Below are 6368 nucleotides of genomic sequence, written 5' to 3' on the forward strand. Positions count from 1 at the left end.
GTACACAGGATAACCAGGACCTTCCGATCAAAAGAACTTAAACACATCATACTGTTCATATTACGCACATGATCAAACCACCGAAATCAACGACTCAGATGGAATGTTCTGCCGAGCACACGGGGTGGTCTGCCAATCGTCTGCGCTCCGCGTCCCTCGATTCCCGCGGCCCACCCTGATTTTCGAATTCGTTTCCACCCGAACCGTGCCTCCCCGACCTTCTCCAGATCGAGGACAAATCCGCAGCCATCGTTGCCGCTCCACCCTTCTCCTCTTCCTTGCGCCTCCCTTCTCTCTACCACCGCTCCCCATCGGCGCCCTCGGCAACCTAGACTGAGAGGACGCCCGCCGACAGCATCCTCCAGGAGGCAACCACGCACTAGGGTTCTCCCGCCGATAGCGTCCTCCCAGACTTCCTCCCTTTAGTGCCCAACGCCATGGCCTTCCCCCTTCCCCCTAGAGTCCTTGACGCACCAGCGCCGAGGTCCGAGCCGAACGACCGCCACAACTGTCGGCGTCATTCGTCGCAGCGGTTGAGAATTGTTCGTCGCCGAGTCTGTCCCATCGCAAGCACAACCACACCGTGACCTACTCGCTCCTCCCTTGCCGTAGGCAGGCATATTGTGAGGAAGCTTAATCCCTAGGTGAGTTTCCTTTTGCCTTCAACCTTCAGATTCATTTAGCTCCATCCGGTTTCTTCAGTTAGCACATGCTCCCAGTCTGACGACCCATGCATTGAATTGCTGTGTATGAGCGAGTAATCACTCCATCCAAGGTGCCTCCATTAACCCCTGACGAGCTCCATATGGCAGATGCGCATGGCGATGCGTGGCTGTTTCTTTTAAGCCTGTTAGGACATGGCCATGCTGTAAATTATTTAGGAGAGACTGTACCCTCTAGTGCTTGAAGAACAAATAAGGGAAGCATCGCCTCCTGACTGAGTGCAGTCACCAACATAAGTGAGATATTTACTGTTCCTTTCTCCTGATGTCTCCCCAGTAGGTTGAGGTAAGGCAACTCCATAGAGATTACTTGGATTGATACTCAAATAAGATGGTACTTCAATTCATGATTTGCATGCTCCGCTTCTATCCACAGAACATGTGGATGCTCTTCCTCACAAGACATTTTCTTATTGATTCCTAGCAAGATTGATATTTTGTTGTGCTGCTTGACATGATGCTTGACACATTTCCTAGTATGACAGTGTTTATGTGCTCTTACTATGAAATATACAGTAAAACCAAATTTATTTTTTCTTAGAATTAGATTGTTATATGCTACACAGTACACCAGATCACTTGTCAAGATTATTTGGTCAATAGTTCTCAATTCCGCTTGCTTCCGTGTTTCCAACATTTCGTATGAAGATACTTGCATCTCTTATCCAACACAATAAGGAGGAGTTGTATGATGTCATTGCTGAAGCCGAGGCTAAATCTACGGCTTATGGGTGTGACACATACACGCTTAAAGCTCTCTGTACACAAGTCGAGCCAACACGAGATGACTCAAAGGTACAATATCCATCAACCATATGCAAACATATATATCATGTGCTCTATTTTTTCCTTTTCTCTGGCGGTCGCGCCACCCATGACGCTGATGGACATGCCGCCCACGTGCTTGGTGATTTCCAATTCAATTTTACTTGCAATTCTGATTAGTTGGAATATGTATCAATTAGCATGATTATTGAAGAGCCATTTATTCCCTTTGTACTGAAATATGTAACATGACGTACTATTCTAGCTTTGTAGTTAGTTTTATTGATATATTGTGCAGTTTAGATAGTGGATGTTGAAGCTAGCTAAGTTTATCTTAGAAATTACCATAATAGTTTATATTCTTTCCACAAGTCACTTGCATCCAATTTGACGGTACAAAGGATTTCTTCGGGCGGATATCTAGGAATGTCAATCATGTTCCTTGATTGTCATGTCTGAATTCTCTAGACATGAATCAACAAACTGTTCTATTGATGTTTAGTGTGTTGTATCACTATCATTTTCTTGAAACATTGTTTTCCATTAGCATATAGCTCATTATTTTACTTTCCAGCTCACCTTTTTTTGAAACATTGTTTTCCATTAGCAATATATTTTGACAATGTTGTTTTGTATTTTATTTTATTTCGCTCATGTTATCTTATCACCAAGATTTGTTGCTCCTCTTAATTATGTCTAAGAATTTTGTTGGCCTAGGTAGTGAATCCCTTTGTATCTGGGTTTCGTCTGGTTTTCCTAGATTAATCAAACAATTCTCTTCTAAATCAATGGGCAGAGCTCCTATTGGTTACTAAAAGAAGATTGAGCATGAAGGCAGGGCTAAGGATTACACGGGCTTGATCTGATAGCTCTGACCATGCGCCGGTGTAATGTCTTGTGTGATAGCGAGTACTATGGTTCCTTGTAATGTATTAGGTTGACGTGTTGTCACGTGCGTTGGCATGGCTGCCACTCTTGGCAATGTAGAATCACCCGGTCATCCTCATGTATATCCTGATACATCTCCAACACTTATACATGAAAAAATGTCTAAGTATTTTTAGCATGTGTAAATGCATTCTTTCTGTTCATATATATGTTTCGTGGGCTTATAACTTTTAGGACTTCTGAAACCATGGGCACTGCAAAATAGCACATTTTGCATGACATGATGTTTTTTTTTTGCATTGTCAATTGCCAACTTGTGTTCCAAAAGGCACAAACAAGTGATTACTTCTGAAAATCGGTACCCACATCTCCTAATGCTCAAAATAATGTATTCCCTCCTGTCCATATTTCTAGACTATATGAACTTATCTTTTCTTGTTATTTTGTTTTTAGTTTCATGTAGTATGGAGTAGAGTTTTTAGTTTCATACACTATGGAGTAGAGAAGACTAAGTCCACCAGTTTGCAGGGTGTGTATTCATGGTTGCACATAGTTGCATTCTACAACTGAAAACTCTTCATACAATGACTCATAATTTTCATGAAGGATGATTGCGATCTAAGGAATCGATTTTCACCTGCTCAACTACATCGTGAATAATACGTGCGTTGCACATGCACATTTGCTAGTTAAATAAATAGGCAGAGGTGGGTGGGTGGGTGTGTGACAACTGGGTCAAGCCGTACACATGCGGACGACACAAAAAAAAACCCCGCTTTATGTCCGCCGACGACCCAAATGTGATCCAAATGCGGACAAAAAATGGACGCAAAATGGAAATAGGTCTCTGCGTTGGACCATCACTTTTGTCAAAAAATTCGGGTGGGGGCAAATGTCCCCTCCCCTTGACCTTTAAAAAACCCTGTAATGACTAGTGTACTGTACTATGGTGGATGTATGAGATTTGGTAGTGTATTGTACTGTGGTGGATCTATGAGATTTGTCTAGTCTATTGTGTATGTGTTTGTCTAGTGTTGTCCTCTATATTTTATCTCTATTATTAAAGGGGGATCTGCCGTCGTCGTGATGGTTCAACCACGCTCGATCCCTCACCCCTCGTACGACTAACCATCCCGCTATGGGCCACCTCGTTCGACCCCCACCCCCACCTACGACATGGCCCAGAAAGCATCCCACAATTCCATCCTCGACCAAACGTAGACAGAGAAAAACTTTCGCAAGCACGCACGCACGTCTCCCCCTCCCCAACTCCCAAATCGCTCCCCTCCCGATCCCATCTCTCTACAGGAAAAGTCGCCGCCGCGACCAGTGCGATCCGACACCACCCTTCTCCACCACCGGGCTCTTGCCGTGATGCGGCCTCAACCTGCGACGCCGCTCGCCGGGGCACCACGGACTGCGGTTTCCATCGGCGAGCGCCGACCGTGGTCTCCACTCCACGTGATGCCGTCGTCCTGTCGTCGATGACATATTAAGGGATCCTTATCTTCACACGTCGCCGCCTCCCATGTGATGTGCCACGATCTCCACTAGCGTGGTGTCGGTCGAATAGGACGACCAACACACTCCCCCTTGGATCTACGTTTCGACGTCGACCAGAGCAGTGGCTGGTTCAAAAGCTTAAGGAATCGGCAGATGCACATGCCAGCAGAGGCGTGGGCGTGGAGGTGTTCAGGGACGTGGGCGCTGGCCGACGGGTCACTTAGAACACGGAGGCCTTCTCGCATGGTGGCTGCGCCTGCGCTGGAGCCTGGAGGAGAGGAATGCAAGCAGAGGCGCCAAGTTGCTGAACAAGTTCCAGCGGCAAGCAACAGCGGCTCCATTCGCAGCGGCAAGTAGCAGCAGCCAACAGGAACGCGCGCATGGGGGCGGGGCTGGCAACCAGCAGCAGCCAACAGGAGCGCGCACTTGGGGGTGGGGCTGGAAACCACCAGGACTGTAGTCCGCGTGTGGGTGGCGCTCAATAGTCTGAATTTTACTGTCATTTTCAGAGAATGACTTAGCAACCTACAATCGAGTGATTTTACTGACTTTTTTTGTGATGGATTGTAGATTCTGAGGCCGTTGGTAGTTGCAGTAGCTCCAATCCAAGTACCCATGAGGCCATGAAAGTCTCAATGCTATGACACATTTTGTTCATCAAGATTAAGCACCTGCTGAACAAGTTACAGATTTAGTGAAAGGAGAGAATGCAAACTTCACACCTGATGAACAAGTTACAGGTACCGTTGAAGCCACAATGAAGGAGAATATTGAGGATCAAGGACATGAAATATCCATTTTTTGTGTAGATAACATACAAGGTGATCCAGACCTGTCTGTTAACGTGTGTTATCTATGCGGGTTTTGCATTAAAAAATATGCTTCAGTGTTTGCCCCACCTTATTTATTTTTCGTCCTCCGCCACTGACTCCAGGCAAAGTTTGCTAAAATGTAATCTTTTTATGGCCTCTGATCTGTAGGAATTTAAAAGAATCGACAGTTTGCTTAGGCACCAAATAGTATTTTGGTATTAAGGTATTAATTTCCATCTTCATATATTCTGTTGTAATGTTCTTTCCTAATTCTGCTGAATTGGACGTATACATTTTTTTAAAAGGAGGCAAAAGTATTGCCTGATTCAGTAATTAAGAAGAAGATAGTTTCCTAATTAATTAACAAAAACCGGACAAAAATTGTCACAACAAAGGGCTCACATGCAAACAACTCCCGAACTTACGGGCGGATCCATGTATCTGGCATGGTTTGGATGCTGCCATACCTACTTTTTTCTGCAAATACTAGGTACAGGTATTGTATATGGTTCAAAGTTTTAGCTGTGCATTCTGCTTCTGTCGATGGACATCACCGGAGGAAGAAACCCTGGATGGAGAGAGAAAATGAAGATGTTGAACTGGCTATTAGGAAGTAAAGATTCGTGGTTATTGGGTGGGTGAGTAAGTCTTATGTACTTTAGAAACTTGCAAATCATCTAGACTCAAGTACTTATTAATGACAACATATCAAGTTTCTAAAGTGTAAATGTTGTCAAAAGTGCAATTCTTATGTATTATGTCTCTGTTGGAATATATAAGAACAACAACAAATAATGTTCTTGTGGTCATCAATGACAGGTTAGCATGAAGCCGAGACGTCTGATGTTGGCAGAAGATGACAAAGCAGCGGAGGCAGTTATCATATGCACATCCATGTACACATGGCCGGGAGTGTCTGTTGATTGTGGTAGCCTCACCACTTTGATGTACTAATATTTGCAAAGTACTAATGGACTGCTCACTGATTTAGTTTTTTCTTAAATGGAAGAATCAGGCTGTACTTATGTTTGAAACAATTCAAGATAATGATGGTGGCACGCGGCAATCAAGAGAACAAGGCCGCGCCAAGCTTAGACTTGATGAGAAACATAATTAGATTCAGATGGTTCCTTGCACCCTCCTCTCAAAATTTAACCTGATGTTATATTTTGTTTGAGTCGTCTTGCATTTGTAGATTCTAAGAATTTGATTCTTTGTTCTCGCTTTTTTAATGTGTGCATTTGGAGTTCACCTTTATCTAAGTTTTTATGATCTGCCTATCAAGAATTTGACACTTTTTGCATCAGAATTTTTGGGCCGAACACATCATCTAAACCATAAGTAGAACACGGACAATCGTGAGACAGAGCTAATTTATACACCGTCTAAATACATGGACCTTTAGAAAATATAGAACTGAATAGTTTGCTATAGTAATATACTGACCTACATACCTTGAAGTTCTTTGCAACCATGTTTCATAACTGTTTGACTTCATCATGCTGTGCATCTCATCATGTTCCCTGTTTATTTTATTTTTGTAAATCTATTCATGCTTTTAATTTTTGACAGGTTTATTCAACTGATCTGATCAAGTGAAAAATATGAGGAATGGGAATGACACGGGCAAGGAATAAATGAGAATGACCAACCATACTGAGCTTAGCAGGTGAAATGA

The sequence above is a fragment of the Hordeum vulgare genome, chromosome 4H (assembly GCF_904849725.1).
Source record: "Hordeum vulgare subsp. vulgare chromosome 4H, MorexV3_pseudomolecules_assembly, whole genome shotgun sequence".
NCBI classification, from domain to species: domain Eukaryota; kingdom Viridiplantae; phylum Streptophyta; class Magnoliopsida; order Poales; family Poaceae; genus Hordeum; species Hordeum vulgare.